Source organism: Tursiops truncatus, chromosome 1 (genome assembly GCF_011762595.2).
Source record: "Tursiops truncatus isolate mTurTru1 chromosome 1, mTurTru1.mat.Y, whole genome shotgun sequence".
NCBI lineage: Eukaryota > Metazoa > Chordata > Mammalia > Artiodactyla > Delphinidae > Tursiops > Tursiops truncatus.
The window spans coordinates 158,271,366-158,291,318 of record NC_047034.1 but is presented as its reverse complement, the minus strand read 5'-3'; the positions used below and the strand labels follow the sequence as shown (position 1 = coordinate 158,291,318).

The 19,953-nt window shown below is 38.6% G+C and overlaps 1 protein-coding gene and 1 non-coding gene across 10 annotated transcripts in view; one reads left to right on the top strand and one right to left on the bottom strand.

Annotated features, from left to right (window-relative positions):
- ZBTB8OS (zinc finger and BTB domain containing 8 opposite strand) overlaps positions 1-19,953 on the bottom strand; it is a 97,611-nt gene that overhangs the window by 26,762 nt on the left and 50,896 nt on the right. The gene's annotated exons all lie outside the window — the stretch shown is intronic.
- Positions 1-19,953, top strand: part of LOC101331957 (uncharacterized) — a 48,109-nt gene that overhangs the window by 4,837 nt on the left and 23,319 nt on the right. For both annotated transcript variants that reach the window (XR_012326229.1, XR_012326228.1), the window contains exon 2: positions 6,733-6,827. This is a non-coding gene — a transcript (uncharacterized protein). The remainder of the gene's footprint in view (positions 1-6,732; positions 6,828-19,953) is intronic.

The following is a 19,953-nucleotide window of genomic DNA, read 5'->3' as shown; positions in this document are numbered from 1 at the left end:
AATAACATTCCATTGTATAGATCTACCACATTTTGTTTATCCATTTTCCCAAATGTTGACGGACATTTGGGTTGTTTCCACTCTTTCACTATTATGAATAATGCTGCTATAAACATTTGTATACAAGTTTCTGTGGAGACCTATTTTCATTTCTCTTGGACATATACCTAGGAGTGGAATTGCAGAGTCCTTTGGTAACTCTGTGTTTAATCATTTAGGAACTGCCAGACTGTTTTCCAAAATGGGTGTACCATTTTACATTCCAACCAGCAGTACATGAAGGTTCTGATTTCTCGACATCGTGGCCAACACTTGTTATTTTCGTGTGTGTGTGTGTGTGTGTGTGTGTGTGTGTGTGTTGTAGTCATCCTAGCGGGTGTGAAGTCGTATCTCATTATGATTTTTACTTGCATTTCCCTAATGACTACTGAGGCTAAACATATTTTCATGTGCTTATTGCTGTTTGTCTTAATTTATTTCTTATTGCTGTTAATCTTATTTATCTTAGCTATTATCTTATGTAATCCTCTTAACAGACTTCCTTAGAGCCTCTTAACAGTCAATATCCCCACTTTACAAAAAGGAAGCTGATGCTTAGAATTAAGCAACTTGACTAAGTCACATAGCTAGTCATTGGTGGACCTATAACCATGTCACTCTTCTTAAAATCCTTCAAAAGTGCCCCAAACCTACAAAAGTGGAGGGGCTTCAGGATCTGGCACCTACGTACTGTTCTCCGTTCATCTTCCACTGCCCCTCCACAGACCCTGAGTCTCTAGTCATAGCACACTTTTTTTGAAGAGGTCATGCTGCTTCATACCTGTCTGTGCCTTTGCCCTTGGTGTTTCTGTTGAGAATGCCCTTTGTCCTCTTTTTCATGTATGAACTTTTACTCATCCTTCAAGACTCGACGGTTCTGCCTTTTGGAAACTTTTGTGGACACTCGCAGGCAAAGTCATTTGTTTCCTTGGTTTTATAGTTTACTTCTACTAGGAGTATTTTCTTTCTCTCTCTTTCTCTGACTCTCTCTCTCTGCTGATAGACATTGAGTTGTTCTAGAGCACTGATCTTTGACATGTCATCATCTTTGTGTTCCCAGGGCCAGGGATAGCCTGGCATAGAGCAGATGCTCAATAAATAGGTATTGAATGAATACATTCCACATTTCGGTTTGAATATCTGACTTCATGAAAATAGAATTAAAAGATTTTTTCTTAAAAAAAGGAAGAGAGGGGCTTCCCTGGTGGCGCAGTGGTTGGGAGTCCGCCTGCCGATGCAGGGGACGCGGGTTCGTGCCCCGGTCTGGGAAGATCCCACATGCCGCGGAGCGGCTGGGCCCGTGAGCCATGGCCGCTGAGCCTGCGCGTCCGGAGCCTGTGCTCCTTAATGGGAGAGGCCACAGCAATGAGAGGCCCGCGTACCGCAAAAAAAAACAAAAACAAAAAAAACGGAAGAGAAAATATGTATAGCTCTGTGAAGTTCAGAACAGTGTAAACCTAACTACCGAATCAAGGATGAAGCTGCTTTCTTTCAGTTGTTTTTCTAACCCTTCAGGAAATCTGCACTGCTTTGAGTCCTGGACTCTCAGCAGCATCTGAACCGTCGAGGGTATAACAAACACCTTTGTTTAGGCTTCAGGTCCCTCTATCTCACTGGCATTGTTGGATAAGGCACAACACAAGGTTCTTAAAATTTCAGAATATTTGGGGGAAGCTTTATTCCAAAATCTACAATATATTTTTTATCATCAGAGGACACTTCTGCAAACCAAACCAGGCCATCATTTTATCTAAGACCTTCTTAATATGTAAATTAGAATAGTATTCTAAGCCTAAACATTAAATTTTAAACTTTGAGATTGCAAATCTTATACACATCTCATTCTTATGAAACCTCCTCTGTGATAACATTTTAAAAACAACTTAAGTTTTGAATAACACAACAACCTAATTGTCTGTTAATGGATGAATAAGATGTGATATATATATTATTATATATATATAATATGATTGTATATATACTGGAATAATATTCAGCCATGAGAAAAAAGAAATCCTGTCATTTGTGACAACATGGATGGACCTGGAGGGTTTATTATGCTAAGTGAATTAAGCCAGACAGGGAAACACAGGTACTGCATGTTATCACTTATATGTGAAATCTGAAAAATGAAAGTCCAGTTCATAGAAGCAGAGAGTAGGAAAGTAGTTGTCAGGGACTGGAGGGTAGGGGGAGTAGGGTGAGGTTGGTAAAAAGGCACAAACTTTCAGCTATAAGATGAACAAGGTCTGAGAATCTAATGTATAACATGGTGACTATAGTTGATAACACTGTATTGTATAATTGAAATTTGCTAAGGGAGTAGAACTTAAATGTTCTCACCAAACAACAACAACAAAAAAAGATAAATATCTAAGGTGGTGGATGTATTAATTAACTAGATGGGAGGAATCCTTTCACAATATATATGTATACCACAATGTACACTTTAAATATCTTACAATTTTATTTGTCAGTTATATCTAAATGAAGCTGAACAAAAACCTAAGTAACAAACACCCTGGTTCATAGAGCATAATTAATGAGGTAACATTTGAAATGGGAAAATGACAAAAATTGTTTCTAAAGAATAACTCTTCCACACTGTTGGTGAGAATGTAAATTGGTACAACTACTATGAAGAATAGTATGGAGGTTCCTTAAAAAACTAAAAATAGAACTACCATATGATCCAGCAGTCCCACTCCCAGAGAAAAACATGATCCGAAAGGATACATGCACCCCAATGTTCATTGCAGCACTAATTACAGTAGCCAAGACATGGAAGCAACCTAAATGTCCATCGACAGAGGAATGGATAAAGAAGATGTGGTACATATATACAATGGAATATTACTCAGCCATAAAAAAGAATGAAATAATGCCATTTGCAGCTACATGGATGGACATAGAGATTATCATAGTAAGTGAAGTAAGACAGACAGAGAAAGACAGATATCATATGATATCACTCATATGTGGAATCTAATTTTTTTAAAAAAGAAACAAATGAATTTATTTACAAAACAGAAACAGACTTAAAGATATCCAAAACAAACTTATGGTTACCAAAGGGGCAATGTGGAGGGGGGGAGGGATAAATCAGAAGCTTGGGATAAACACACACACACTACTATATATAAGATAGATAACCAACAAGGACCTAGTGTATAGCATGGGAACTCTACTCAATATTCTGTGATAACCTATATGAGAAAAGAATCTAAAAAAGAATGAATATATGTGTATGTATAACTGAATCACTTTGCTGTACAGCAGAAACTAACACAGCATTGTAAATCAACTATACTTCAGTTGAAAAAAAAAATAACCCTTAGGGTGAGGTCTCCAATAACTAGTTAGAGTAACTAATTAATTGACTAGTTAGAGTAGAGGTTTGCTATCCTCAGGTACACTGTGGTTTTGAAATGATCACTCTCTCTGAGTATACAAATATGGGAACCAGTCAAATTTTTTCTGTGTCCACTTTTGTATAAGTAAGCATTCTTTAGGCTACAAGAAAATGTGTGGTAATAAAATTCTAAAATGTTTACATTTCCTGCTCAGTTAAAGTAGTATTTTAAAGTGGCCTGCATAATTAATAATAGTGATTACTATTATTACTCTAATAATAGCTAACATCTCTCAGGGGCTTGTTATAAGACAGCCACTGTTGTAAGCACTTTACTTAGATTATCTTTTCACTTACTGTGTCGCATAACTCTGGAAGGTATAGGTATTATTACTAGTCCCATTTTACAGATGAAGAAACTAAGGCACAGGGAGGTTAATGTGTGGCAGAGCCAGAATTTGCACCTAGGCAGTCTGATTCCAGAGCCTGTACCGGCAAGCACACTGCCCAGTACTGCTGCCCACAGACTAATCACCCTTCTGCTTACATTTTGAGGCAACTGATGTGCTAATATGTCATCTGGGCCTAGTTGCAGGAAAGAGCAACCGCTCTAGCATTTTAATTCGTTTGCAGAATCATTGGAAAGGCTGAGAGGAGTGGGCTCTGGGCTGGGCCTTCAGAAATTATTCCCAGGACCAGACTGCCAAACAGGGCCTCCAAGGGAGGGAATCGGGAGGCCACCACTGGCACTTCTGAGTTCCAGATGACACTGCTCACTGCAATTCAAGGGTCAAGAAATTGCTATTCTGAAACTGCCCCTTAACACCCACCAGCTAGTCACGGCTGTCTCCACCAAACTTGTCTCTTGACAACCATGAGGCTCTGGACACTGGAATGCTGCAGAAAAACCCAATGTTTCCATAAATGTGCTTGCCAGCATTAACAGCCAGAGCAGCAGAAAGGTGGCTCCCACCTCATTTCTGCCTCCAAATCTCACGGAAGAACATTGATAGATGGGCCCCATTTCACGTGGGGAAACGTAACTGTAAAGGAGTCTGGGAAATGGTCGTTTTAATTTTCCACAAGGAAGTTAGAAAGGATGCTGGGGGTTAATACACAAATCTACTCTTAACTAATTTCTGCCAGGGTAAAACTTGGTTATCGCTAAAACTGACATTTCATCAAGCATGTATAAACTGTTTTGGGTACAGACAATGTTCAGAAGTCAGTTCTCTTAAAAAGCCTCAGAATTAATTTTGCTTGCCACTGTATAGACCCAGTACACTGCACAGTGCTAGTTAGTGCTCTTAAGTAGCATTGTTGAAATAGTGACATTAAAGCTATCAAAGTGAATACCCTTTACTAAGTGCCCTCCTCGCTCACTGGGGTAGATGAGCTTTTAGGGTCGGGAGGAGTTGTTCTCAAAAGTTATTTGTTTTTTATAAAGCAGAAACTAACACACCATTGTAAAGCAATTATACTCCAATAAAGTTGTTAAAAAAAAAAAGTTATTTGTTTTGTTCCTCCGAGTACAGAATCCTAGTTTACCCCTAAATTAGATCCTGCTGTTCTAATTATGGGTATTTCTTAAAATTCTTTTCATAGCCAATTCTATTCTTTGCTGTACTTTAAATGTAAACACATAAAAAGTGTTGATAAACCACTGTAAGAGGTTTGCTGCTTCCCAACTCCATCACCTTTTGCTCTTAGTTTGTTTTTTGTCCCTTTGTTTAAAAAACAAAATTTAGGGGCTTCCCTGGTGGCGCAGTGGTTGAGAATCTGCCTGCTAATGCAGGGGACACGGGTTCAAGCCCTGGTCTGGGAGGATCCCACATGCCGCGGAGCAACTAGGCCCATGAGCCACAACTACTGAGCCTGCGCGTCTGGAGCCTGTGCTCCGAAACGAGAGAGGCCGCCATAGTGAGAGGCCTGCGCACCGCGATGAAGTCTGGCCCCCGCTTGCCACAACTAGAGAAAGCCCTCTCATAGAAACGAAGACCCAACACAGCAAAAATTAATTAATAAACTCCTACCTCCAACATCAAAAAAAAAAAATTAAAAGAAAATTTTTTTTTAAATCTCCCATTCTTCCCACATATAAAGACTGTGGGACTTGTTTCTTCTTAAATAAACTTTGCCAATCATAAGAGGAAATCACATGACACTTTATGGAATACTCAGATCATCTTGGCTATTTTCTCTTTTGGTTGCTGTTCAAAAAAATTTTTTTGTAAACTTCTAGGTCAGTGTTTTAAATAGCAGTGTTTTGAATGGTTTAAGTTGCCAGAATTTCGACCTCCTCATGGGTGGATAGCTGATGCATTTGTTTTACTAACTAAAGTATATTTGAGCAGTTCTCTTTTCTCTGGTGGTGTTTTCAGGATGCTCATTTAAAAGTTATTTCATTTTGCTTTCTTCTTTATATCTCCCTGTATTTTAAAAATTTTCTGTAAGTATATAAAACTTTTATAATCAGAAAAAAACATATTATTTTAAAAAGTGATTTCATTAATTTAGTCAGAATTATTTTGGTGGGAATTCTTAGCTTAATTCATTGATTTAAAAAGCATTAAATTCATTTTTCCACTACCTATGGACATAAAGCTTTAACAGTCACTACATTAACAAAACTTCATGGTCAATGAACAAAATAGTTGAACAGATTTTTTTTTTTTTGGTAATGAAAAAGGTTTGGAATATAGTAGAAACTGAAACATTTTTAATACACGTTGTTGCAGCTCCTCTCGCAAATTGTGGTACATTGTAGTACAATCTGGCAAATTGAACGATAGATCTGGGTGACTGCAGTGCGGCTTTCTGAACATATGTAGTAGGACTTTTTTCCCCCACTTCCCTCTTAACCATAGAGTTTTAAAGAAATGTTTAACTTTTCAAGTTGAATCTTTAAAGCTATTCTGTTTGGTTTTCTTGCAAATCATATTGATGCCACTTGCAGGAAAAGAGTAATAGAACATATGTTGCTGTCTTGGTATTTCATCTATTGGCCTGCCTTTGAATAGCTGTTGTCTTAAGAAGTTTATTTTATTCTCAAAGTTAAAAAGTATGTTTGCTTTCAGTTTGCCATAATTTAATTTTGGAAATCTTTTCTTGCAGATTTTAATTTTAAGTTTTGGGTTATAAATAGGTAGGTAGATAGGTGGATAAGACTCCCGTCAGCTAATATTCTGTGCCAGATGATCTATTTTTGTATGCTTAAAAATGATACCTGATAAATGCTCCCATATAATTTATTTGAATAAATATTTATTATGTACCTTAGCAGATGTTTCTGTCTCTTATTACAAAAGTTCATTGTAAATAGCTCTTTTCTGTCTCTACAGGACAATCCTTCATACACAGACTTGGAATCTTCCCTTTTTTTACTCCATTCAATCAACTTAGCAGGGTTTCAAGAGCAGCATTTATAAATTTCCAGGTATGAAAAATTTTAATTCTTGATGTTATACGTGATTTAAATATATAGATAAAAAGTAGAGTTTTGCAATTATAGATTTTATGTATCAGAGTATGGGTTTATTGCTTGAAAAGTCACTGTATAAAACATTCAACATTCTGATTTTCTTGGCCAGGTCTCCCTGTTCACTTATGGCTAAGTTTTTAATTCATTGCCTATCTTGTGTATGTATTTCTTCCATTCTGCTTGAATCAAAGACTCAAATTTACATAAGAGCTGGAGTTTATCTAGACCAATACCCTCAATTTGCAGAGAAGGAAATGAAACTTAGAAAGGGAAAGTTACTTGTCCATGGACATATAGCTAATTTAGTGGTAGAACTAGTGTCAGAACTCTGATCTCCCAGCTCTCCCTGAGACATTGTTCAAGGAGTATAGCTCATCAGTTACATCCTGCAGCTTTGGAGTCACTGTATGGGTTAATATCTGCCCACCCCCCCTTTTTTTTTTGGCCTTGCTGCGGCTTATGGGATTTTAGTTCTCCAGCCAGGGATTGAACCTTGGCTCTCAGCAGTGAGAGCACAGAGTCCTAGGAAGTCCTAACCATTGGACCACCAGGGGATTCTCCGGGTTAATACCCTTTTCTGTAAGATGGGGCTAGCAATACCATCTACCTGATAGGTTGTTGTGTGTCAGGATTCAGGAGACAGTGCACATTGCTACTATTATTGCTATGGTCTTTTCATTTCTCACCGTGTTGACCCCTTCACTGCTTCTTAAAGCTCCCCACCCTCCGTGTACATGTCACATGCTCTCCTGATTCTCCCTGTAATTCTCTGACTGTAACTCTGGCTTCTCTTCCCCATTCTGCTCCACGGTCGGCACAGTCCTCCTGGTTCTTTCCTCAGCCCGGATTTCCTCTGAGCCCCTTCATCACTATTTGCAAATATCTCCCACGTCTCCACCTTCAAGTCTGACTTCCCCTCTTAAACTTCAGACTAGCATTTCCAGTGGCCCTCTGGCCACGGCTACCTGATTTCCCACTCACATCAAACACCGTGTACTTAAAACCTAAGTCATTGCTTTTTCTCTAACCTGGCTTTCTTCCTCCTGGCTTCCTAATTTCTGTTAGTGATACTACTAAACACCTATGTTTTTAAAATCGCTGTGTTCTCTTTATGTCTCTCTAGCCTTCCACAGCCAACTACAAATCGTGGTACACTTCGGTACAATTAGGCAAATCAAATAAGAATTATAAGAGCTCTGGGGACTACTGTGGGGCTTTCTGAAAATATGTAGTAAGATTTTTCAATCAGCCATCAAGACCCATGGATTTATTTCCCATTCAAGACATTTGTATCTTTTCCTTCCTTCCCATTCCTGTCATCATCACTGTGTTCAGACCAGTAAGCAGATTGACAATTGCAATAGTGTAGCTGTTTGTTCATCTGGCAGTAGCTTGGTTGTTCTCTCTGTCTCTCTCTCTTTTTCTCCCAAGAAATACAACCTCTTAACATTTCATAATGGAATGTCATCTTGTCACTTGTTCATGTAGCACATGAATCTTGACTTAAGTAGACACAGAATATCATTACTCTGAGAGCTCCCAACATATCTTAATCTTGAATTACAACCTAGATCTGGCTAAATATGAGACTGATAGTTAATATTTCACCCACTTGTTTGACACACTTTAAAATTTTTATTTTTGAGTATATATTCATATGATTCAAACTCAAAATATTGGGACTTCCCTGGTGGCACAGTGGTTAAGAATCTGCCTGCCAATGCAGGGGACACGGGTTCGAGCCCTGGTCCGGGAAGATTCCCACATGCCGCAGAGCAACTAAGCCCATGTGCCACAACTACTGAGCCTGCGCTCTAGAGCCTGTGAGCCACAACTACTGAGCCCACGTGCCACAACTACTGAAGCCCACGCGCCTAGAGCCTGTGCTCTGAAACAAGAGAAGCCACCACAATGAGAAGCCTGTGCACCGAAACGAAGAGTAGCCCCCACTTGCTGCAACTAAAGAAAGCCTGCGTGCGGCAACAAAGATCCAACGTAGCCAAAAATAAATAAATAAATAATTTTTAAAAATTAAAAAAAAACTCAAAATATTAAAAAAGTATACCATATAAAGTCTCCCTTCCATCTTTGCCTCTATCTCCCAGGTCCCACCTTGCCTCCAACGGCAACCATCATCCTGGTTTCTTGTTAATCCTTCCAGAGTTTCTGCTTTTTTCCCTTGTATTTTGTGTGTGTATACACACACACACACACACACACACACACACACATACACATATACTCTGTTCCTTGCTTTTTAAAATTTTTTTATTATTTTTAAAATTTATTTTTTTGGCTGCGTTGGGTCTTGGTTGTGGCACGTGGGGTCTTCATTGAGGTGTGCGGGATCTTTTGTTGCGGTGTGGGCTCTTCGTTGTGGCATGCGGGTTTTCTCTCTCTAGTTGTGGCGCATGGGCTCCGGGGTGCGTGGGCTCTGTAGTTTGCAGCAGGCCGGCTCTGTCGTTGAGGTGTGCGAGCTCAGTTGCAGCACACGGGCTTAGTTGCCCCTCGGCATGTGGGATTTTAGTTCCCCGACCAGGGATCGAACCCACATCCCCTGCATTGGAAGGCGGATTCTTTACCACTGGACCACCAGGGAAGTCCCTGTTCCTTCCCTTTTTTAAAAAAACTATGTGTATCATGTATCATATGTGTCATGTATGTATCATAGCCACCTTTCCATCTGACTGTCCTCCCCTACTGCCGGACATTTTTCTAGTCTTTTGCTATTCCAAACAGTGCTGCAGTGAATAACTATGTACATGTGTCACTTTGATCATGTACCAGTATACCTGTAGGATAAATTCCCAGAAGTGAACTTGCTTGGTCAGAGAATATATGCATTCATAATTTTGAGAACTGTTGCCAGATCGCCTGCCATGGGGTCATACCAATTTATATTCTTGCCAGTAAAGATTGAAAGTGCCTGCTTTCCCACAGTCTTATCAATATTATCAAATGTTTGGATTTTTTTGCTCATTTGAGAGAGGAAAAATGAAACATCAGTGTAGTTTTATTTTTTTTTTCACATCTTTACTGGAGTATAATTGCTTTACAATGTTGTGTTAGAGTATAGTTTTAATTTGCATTTATATTTTTATGGCTGAGGTTGAACATCCTTTCATATGATAAGGGACATTTGTATTTCTTTTTCTGTGAACTATCCTTTGTCTTATTTTATCTTAGGTTACTGTGCCAATTTCTTAGAAGCTTGGTGTATATTATGGAGATTGCCCTTTCTCTAATAGACATTTTTGCCATGTTGTTATTTGTCTTTTGCCTTTTTGTGATTTTTTTCTGCCATACAGAATTTTGTTTTATCTTTATGTAATTAAATGTATCAATCTTTTCTTTTATGGCTTTTGTATGTTGAGTCATGGTTATAAAGGCCTTTCCCACTTTGAGTTTATAAATCTTCCAAATGTTCTCTTAGCACTTTTATGGCCTTATTTTCACACTTAAGTCTTTGATCCATATGTAATTTATCCTGATATGCGATGGGAGGTGAAAATCCAGCTTAATTTCTTTTTCCAGAAGGCTAAAAATTGTCCCAGTGCCACATAGTAAGTTGCTCATCTTTTTATTGTTCATCATATATTAAATTCCCGCATATACTGGGGTACATTTCTGGATTTCCTAGTGTACTCCACTGGTCTGTCCTTCTCTCTCTTTCTTTTTAAATAAATTTATTTATTTATTTATTTTTGGCTGTGTTGGGTCTTCATTGTGGTGCGCAGGCTTCTCGTTGTGGCTTCTCTTGTTGTGGAGCACGGGCTCTAGGCATGCAGCCTTCAGTAGTTGTGGCATGTGGGCTCAGTAGTTGTGGCTTGCAGGCTCTAGAGCTCAGGCTCAGTAGTTGCGGCACACGGACGGACCTAGTTGCTCCACGGCATGTGGGATCTTCCCGGACCAGGGCTCGAACCCGTGTCCCCTGCATTGGCAGGCGGATTCTCAACCACTGCGCCACCAGGGAAGCCCTGAATGAATACTCTTTTTGTTTGTGGTAATTTTACGGTTGCTTCTGTTGCATTTTCCAGGTATACAATCATCTTATCTGAAAACAATGGTAATTTTACCTCCTACACTCCAGTGTTCCTTTCTGTAGTTTCTTTCTCTAGTCTAATTGCATTGGCTAATGTCTCCAGAACAGTGTTAAATAATATGTAGTGGTAATAGAGGGCATCCTTGTTCTGTTGCTGACTTTACTGGGATGCTTCTATTAAGATGCTGGGTTTGGGGCTAAAATAGATATATTTTATCACCAACAAACTTTTAATAGATTGTAGACCAGACTCTGTGCCATAAAATGGGGATTAAAAAAAGATGAGTATGACTCCACCTGCCTTCAAAGAGTTTACAGGAAAAGACAGACACAAAAATTAGTGTGATATGTGTCACAGTACAGTTATGTATAGTACACAGTGGGGACACAAAAAAAGGTGATAGCTAATCAGCTTGAACCCCATGTCAAGATAAAATTCCAAAGGACAGTGTACTCAAAGCATATTAGCTTAGCTTGCCTTTGAAATGTTTTTGTTGAATTAATTATAGTATGTCCTTGACTTTATTTTATTTTTAGTTTTTAAATTTATTTATTTATTTAAGCCGCACTGGGTCTTAGTTGCAGCACACGGGATCTTCACTGGGGCATGCAGAATCTTCAGTTGCAGCATATGAGCTCTTAGTTGCGGCATGCAGACTTCTTAGTTGTGGCATACATGCGGGATCTAGCTCCCGACCAGGGCTCGAACCCAGGCCCCCTGCATCGGGAACGCGAGTCTTACTCACTGGACCACCAGGGAAGTCCCAGGACGTCCTTGACTTTAGAGGCAACAAAGAACCTTTGTTAGTTCAGGACTTTCCTGGTTGCGCAGTGGTTAAGAACCCGCATGCCACTGCAGGGGACACGGCTTCGAGCCCTGGTACGGGAAGATCCCACATGCTGCGGAGCAGCTAAGCCCGTGTGCCACAACTACTGAGCCTGCGCTCTAGAGCCTGCGAGCCACAGCTACTAAGCCCTCCTGCCACAACTACTGAAGCCCATGTGCCTAGAGCCCGTGCCCCACAACAAGAGAAGCCACCGCAATGAGAAGCCCACGCACTGCAACGAAGAGTAGCCCCCGCTCATCGCAGGTAGAGGAAGCCCACACACAGCAACGAAGACCCAATGCAACCAAAAATAAATAAATAAATTTATTTTTTTTAAAAAAAAGAACCTTTGTTAGTTCAGTAAGGACACTGGTGAAGATATTTATTGAATGTCTACCACATCCCAAACATTAAACTAAGGTTGGGCATACACATAGACATGGTCTCTCCTCATACGGATATTATTCAATACAATGTAGCAGGGAAACATACATCAGAATAGGCAAATAAAATGCATTCTAGCACTTGCCATGGCATACATGTATACAGTACAATGGGGCATGGAGGGAATAGCAATTAACATGAGCCCAGAGGGGACTTCCCTGGTGGTCCAATGGTTAAGACTCCACGGTTCCAATGCAGGAGTCACGGGTTTGATCCCTGGTCAGGGAACTAAGATCCCATATGCCACGTGGCATGGCCAAAAAACAAACAAACAAAAACATGAGCCCAGGGAAGTCAAGGAAAGCTTCCCAAAGGATCCTCTGTTTGAGCTGACTCTGAACGAAGAGTGAGAGTTTCTCAGACTGAGAAGAGTGGTTTTATTGTAGCACAGGAACAATATGTACAAAAGCTTGGCGGCATGAAAGGTATAGCGTGCCTGGGAATGGCATATAGCTTAAGAGTGGGAGGTGAGGTAGCTGGTAGGAGATGAGAGTGCAGAGATTGGCAGAAGCTGGGTCGTAAAGGGTACTAAATCCATTCATAGAAATATGGACTTTATCTAGTAGGCAGGAAGGGGCCACTAAAGAATTCCAAACAGGAGAATCTGGAAAGAAAACATACTTCAGGGTCGATTGAAGAGAGAAAGATAAAAGGCAAGGAGACCAATTAGGAAGTTTATTGTATTAGTCCAAATATTCTCTATAATGAAATTTTATGTCCTCATAATAATTCACATACAAATTCCTCCTAAAAGTTAGTGCCAGAACAATGCTCATTTCTACTGGGCAAATGATGTGAGCACTATATAAATTGTTTGTGTTTCTCTGTTTTTTGCTTTTGCCTTGGATTCCAGGACAAATGGTGCTAAATGCCAACCTACAGAAACCATCTCATCTCCATTTAAAATGTCTAATTTCTATTGTAAAATGTGTTTCATATATATGTATTTAAAACTACTTTAAATCACTTTAAAAAGGATGTATGATCCTTTTGGAAAATATAGACAAATATAAAGAAAAAATATAAATTCCTGAAGTCATCTAGCCCCACCTCTCCCCAAGTGTATTCACCCTAAGTCAATGACATTCTGCCTCTACCTCAACTGCAAATAAAACTCGTTACTTTGCAAGGGGGCAAATTCTGTTGTTGAACAGCTTAACCCAGTATTTCTCAAAAAAAATTTTTTTTTACCAAAACCCGCAGTAAGAAATACTACATTTTACATCTTGACCCAATACACACATACCTGGGATTCTGCTTATTAATCTCTCTCTCTATCTGAAACAAAAAATTCATATAAGAATTCGTACTATTTGCAATAAGCTCTGCTATTTTAAATTCTATTTTGTGTTCTTTAAAATCCTAACTAAATTGATTTCAAAACCCACTAATGGACTGAGACAAGCAGTATAATAACCATTGACTTAAAACTTTCCAAACCTTAGTTTGCTTGCATATACATATGAAGGCACTAGATCAAGACACCTGAGTTCAAAAAAATCCCATCAAGTTCTCATTTTTAAGAAACTGTCCTTTATACTGAGTTAACATCTGTCCCCCTTTAGTCCTATCCATCCGTCCTTCTTGCTTTTCAGAACTACACTGAACATTTATTCAACAAATATGACTGAGCATCTGTGTGCCAGACACGCTCTGTGCGAGGGATGCTGAGGTGAACAAAACAGTCAGCTCTTTTGGAACTTACGTTCTAGTGATCAGTCCAGAGGACTAGTCTACTGCTGAAGAATAATTCTACTTCCTCTTCCACGTAATTGTCCTTCAGTATTGGAAGACAGCTATCATGTTTCCTTTTAATCCTTTCCCCTGGTTTCTAAACTGTGCCACATATGACATAGTTTCTATGACAACAGCTATCGAGCCCTAGTGATCAACTGAAACTTCCCACACTAAAGATGGATTTGTCAAGATAACCTCTGATAGTGATACTGGAGCAAAGATTTGTATAAAGTTGGGGAACAAGTTATGTGAAGATCTGGGTGAAGAGTGTTCCCGACACAAGGTCCATCAGGAGTGCATTGGCACATTGGGAAATATCAAAACCAATGAGGTTAGAGCTAGGGGCAGGTAGAGGGAGGAAGGGAAATCTTGCAGCCCTTTTAGACGAGGGTAAAGATTTTGGCATTCTTTCTGAGAGGGAAACTATTGGAAGTTTTGAGTAGAGGAATGATATGACCTGACTTACATTTTAGCAGATCCCTCTGGTAAAAGCAGAGAACAGAAAGGAAGCTAAGGCAGGAGTCTGTTTATTCAAGTGTTCTTTTATGATCCTCATTACAGAGCTTTATCATATTCTTCATAAAGTTTCTGCATATTTCTTGTTAAAATATTTAATTTTCACTATTTTGCAAGAAGAACCTTCCATTGCATCTGATAACTAGCTACTCATTTTTTGTGTATTCACTTTGTATATTTTATAACTGGGATATCTTCCCAAATTCTCTTGTTTCTAAGAAGTTTTTAAAAATTGACTTTATTAAGGTATAATTTACATACAATAAGATGTACTGGTTTTAAGTGTACAAGTTCAGTGGGTTTTGATATGTATTCATGTGTAACAATCAGCATAAATAAGATATAGAACGTTTCTATCACCCAGAACTTCCGTCCTTTTTTTTTCTCATGCCTTTTTTTTTAATAGTTTTTAATTAATTAATTTATTTATTTTTGGCTGTGTTGGGTCTTCGGTTCTGTGTGAGGGCTTTCTCTAGTTGTGGCAAGCGGGGGCCAGTCTTCATCGCGGTGCGCGGGCCTCTCACTGTTGCGGCCTCTCTTGTTGCAGAGCACAGGCTCCAGACGCGCAGGCTCAGTAGTTGTGGCTCACGGGCCTAGTTGCTCCGTGGCATGTGGGATCTTCCCAGACCAGGGCTCGAACCCGTGTCCCCTGCATTAGCAGGCAGATTCTCAACCACTGCACCACCTGGGAAGCCCTCCTCATGCCTTTTTGAAGTAAACGCCCCTGTCTCACTCTCAGCCCCTAGCAATTGTCAACCTCCTTTCTGTCACTCTAGATTAATTTTGCCTGTTTCTAGAATTTCATGTGACTGGAATCACAGAGTTTGTACTGTTTTGTGTCTGGCTTCTTTTGTTGAGGCTAATGCTTTTGAGATTCATTCATGTCATTGTGTGTATCGGAGGTTTGTTCCTTCCTGTTGCTCACTACTATTCCATGGTATGGATGTACCACAATTTATCTATTCACCAGTTGATGGACATTTCTTTCTAGATTAGGGCCAGTATGAATGAAGCTGCTATGAAGATTCTTGTATTGATACAAGTCTCTTTGTGGACATGTTTTCATTTCTCTTGGGTAAATACTTAGGAATGGAATTCTTGGGTCCTAGAGTAGGTTTAACTTTATTGGAACTGCTAAACACTTTTCCAGAGTGATTGATTGTACCATTTGACATCCCCACCAGCAGTGTATGAGATCCACTTTCTCCACATCCTTGTCAGCAGTTGGTACTGTCAGTCTTTTTAGTTTTAGCCATTACAGTGGGTGTGTAATGACCTTTCAGTGTTCATTGTGTAAAACCACAATTTGTATTTCCCTAATGATTAATGATGTTGAAATTTTTTCATGTGCTAATTTGTATATCTTTAGTGAAATATCTGTTCAGATCATTTGCCAATGAGTTGTTTGTCCTATTATTGAGTTTTTTGAAGTCTTTATATATTCTAGATACAAGTCTTTTGTCAGATATATGTATTGCAAATATTTTATCCAAGTTCATGGCTGGGCTTTTCATTTCCTTAATGGTATCTTTCAAAGAGCAGGGTTTGTCAAATTTTTCTTTACGGTCCGTGCTTTTTGTGTCCTAAGAAATCTTTGCCTACCCCAAGGTCCTAAAGATTTTTCTCCTATGTTTTCTTCTAGAAATTTAACTTTCACATTGAGTTCTATGATCCATTTTGAGTGAAAATTTGTATCAATATGTGGTGTAAAGTAAGGGTCAAGGTTTATTTTTTTCCTGTAATGGATATACAGTTGTTCTGGCACCATTTGTTTGAAAATATTACTCCCCCCATTGAATTACTGTGTCACCTTTGTAAAAACAATTGATGAAATGAGCCTTACTTAAAAAAATTGACTGATAAAATATTTGCATGTCTTTTTCTGACTCTATTCTATTCCATTAATCTGTTGCATAGAGTGTTCTATAAATGTCAGTTTGGCCAAGTTGGTTGATAGTGTTGATCAGGTGTTTTATATCCATATTGATTTTTCTATCTATTCCTTCTACCAATTACTGAGGAGTGTTGAAATATACAATAATAATTATGAATTTCAGTATTTCTTTTTTCACTTCTGCCAGTTTTTGCTTTATGTATTTTAAAGCTGTGTTATTAAGTATGTACACATTTATTGTTGTTATATTTTCTTAATGAATTACTCCTTTTATCATTATAAAATATCTTTTTAGCTCTGGTATTGTCTTGAACCTGATTTGTCTGATGTTAATATAACCATTCCAGCTCTCTTACAATTAATCATATGCTTTTTTACCTTTATTTACTTTAACATTTGTATCTTTAGGTTTAAAGTGTGTTTCTTGTAGACAGCATATATTTGAGTCATCAGTTTTATCCAGTCTGACAATCTCCTTTTTAAATGCAGTTCAGAATATTTTCATAGATATAATTATCAATATAGTTGGATTTAAGTGTACCGTCTTGCTATTTGTTTTCTATTTATGCCATCTCTGTTGTTCCTCTTCCCCTTTTTTCCTGCCTCAATAAAAGAATATTAAGTAATTTTCAGTATTCTATTTTATCCCCACTGTTGGCTTATTAGCTTAATTTCTTTGTTTTATATTTAACAGTTGCTCCAAGAGTTGTAATATGCATTTTCCCTTATAATTATCACATATTGTACCACTTCATATATAGCACAGGTTAGCAGACTACAGACTTCAGGCCGAATGGGGATTACTCCCTGCTTTTGTAAGTAAAGTTTTATTGGAACACAATCACAGCCACTCACTTACGTATTGTTTATGGCATATTTTTATGCTACAGTGGCAGAGTTGAGTAGTTGCAACAAAGACTACTAGCCTGCAAAGCCTAAAATATTTACTATCTGACCTTTTACAGAAAAGGTTTGTCAACCTCTGATGTATAGTGTAAGGACCTTATAACTGTATATTTATGTTTCTCCTCTTTGCTTCAAATATTTTTTCTGCCCCCACCTTTTCTGGAACGTCAATTACAAATATATTAGACCAATTTGATATTGTTTAACATGTCACTAAGGCTCTGTTTATTTTTTGTCCGTTTTTTTTTTTTTTTTTTTTTTTTTTTTTTGCGGTATGCGGGCCTCTCACTGTTGTGGCCTCTCCCGTTGCAGAGCACAGGCTCCGGACGCGCAGGCTCAGTGGCCATGGCTCACGGGCCTAGCCGCTCCACGGCATGTGGGATCTTTCTGGACTGGGGCACGAACCCGTGTCCCCTGCATCGGCAGGCGGACTCGCAACCACTGTGCCACCAGGGAAGCCCGAGTTCTTTTAAAAAACTTTAGTCTGGATAATTTCCATTGCTATGTCTTCACATTCATGGATTATTCTTGTGCAGTTTATAATATCTGCCACTAAGCCCATCTACCGAATTTTTAATTTCAGATATTGTATTTGTTTCTAGATTTTTTGGATTATTTTTACATCTTGTCTTTCTCTCAATATATTCATGTTTTTCTTCAAATTTTAAATTAAACTTAAATATAAAATTTTTAAATATAAAATTTAATTAAGTATATTAACTCTTTTTTACATCCTTGTTTACTAAGTCTAGCATCTCTTTCATTCCTGGATCTGTTTCCATTGACCAGTTTTTCTTCTGATTTTAAGGTGACTTTTTTTGCTTTTTCACATGTCTAGTGATTTTTGATGGAATGGTGAACATTGTAATTATATGTTTTTGAGTATCTGAATTTTGTTGTTTTCCTTCAAAGACTTTTGAATTTTGGTTTATGTGTTAGTTAAGTTGCAGATGAATCAGCTTGATGATTTTGAAGCTTGTTTTTGAACTTTGGGGCAGTTCTAGAGTCATCTTTACTGTTGAGTTAGGTTAGTCCTTCTACTAAGGTGTTTCTCTTCTGGGGTCTCTAGTAAATGCCCTAGGTGTTCAGTGAAGAATCTTTATCCTGACTGGTCAAAACTTAATTGTCTCTTAACCCTGTGTGAGCTCTGGGAATTTTTCTGCTCACAGTTCCCCAATTGTTTTTCAGCTGAACTCTTGTAGTTTAACCTTACACATTTGTAGATTAGTGTTCAGCACAGACTCTAGAATACTCCTGTGCAGATTTATTGATCTCTTTGCCTGTGTAGTTGCCTCTCTCTGGTACTTTGCCCCACAACTGCCAGGCGCCTCAGCCTTCTTGAACACCACCTCTGTCTGTTCAATCCAGTTTGATTTCCCCTCCCTGTATCAAAATCCAGAAAGCCAAAGTGATAATAGGCTGCCTCATTTGTTTCCTTTTCTTGGAGATCACAGTTTCACTTGCCCTGTTTTCATTGTCCGAAGACAATTTTTTCATGTATTTTGTCCAGTTTTCTAATTGTTTATAGCAGAAGGCCAAGTCTAGTACCAGTTACTCCAACATGACAAAAGCCCAAGAATTTTACTTTATTTTATTTTATTTTTTAAATTTTTATTTATTTATTTATTTTTGGCTGCATTGGGTCTTCGTTGCTGTGCATGGGGTTTCTCTAGTTGCGGAGAGCGGGGGCTACTCTTCATTGCGGTGCATGGGCTTCTCATCATGGGGGCTTCTCTTGTTGCAGAGCACAAGCTCTTGGCACGGGGACTTCAGTAGTTGTGGCTCGTGGGCTCAGTAGTTGTGGCTCACGGGCTCTAGAGCACAGGCTCAGTAGTTGTGGCGCAAGGGCTTAGTTGCTCCACAGCATGTGGGATCTTCCCGGACCAGGGTTTGAACCCATGTCCCCTGCATTGGCAGGCGATTCTTAACCACTGTGCCACCAGGGAAGCCCAGAATTTTACTTTAGAAAATAGTTTTCTAATTTTACTTTTGCATTTAAAGATATATAATATCTGCAATAACAATAACCATTTCATCTTTTCCAATATTCATATTTTAATTATATTGCCTAATTCATTGGCTCGTAATTCCAGGACAATGTTAAATAATAGTATTGATATTTCCCTGGTATTTTTCCTTAAGGGTAGAAGAGAAGCATTTTAAAGAGATAATATCCAGAGTTAATGAAAGTGTTGGGGGAAAAGGGCACTGTCATTTCATGTTGGTAAAGATTTAAATTGATATAGTGTTTTGGGAAGGTAATCTGTCTGTACTCTTCTAGGAATCAAATTATTTCACAAGTGCTCAAGGATCTGTGTGCAAAGGTACTCATTGCAGCATTATTTATAATAGCAAAAAATTGTTAAGTCATGACCTACTGCTGTGCTTCAGATTAGAATAGAGGAATTATTAGATTTTAACTGATAGGATATGATAGTAAAAGATTGGGTATTGATTTCATGCTTCTTTAGCAATATTCCCAGATGTCCTGTTTCGGCAATTGTATGCTATAACCTTGAGTATATTCTACCTCTGTTAGCACAGTATCCCTGGTTTGTCTGTATTCCAGAGACGTGGGCATATAAGAATTCAGCAAAAGCTGGATCTTTGGGCCTATAATGAGAATGTGAAGGCCCCAATCTCTAGCCAACTGCTTTTTTAGTCTTTTTAATGAAATAATTTCTGGGAAGTTTGGGATTTCAAAGCCTACTATTA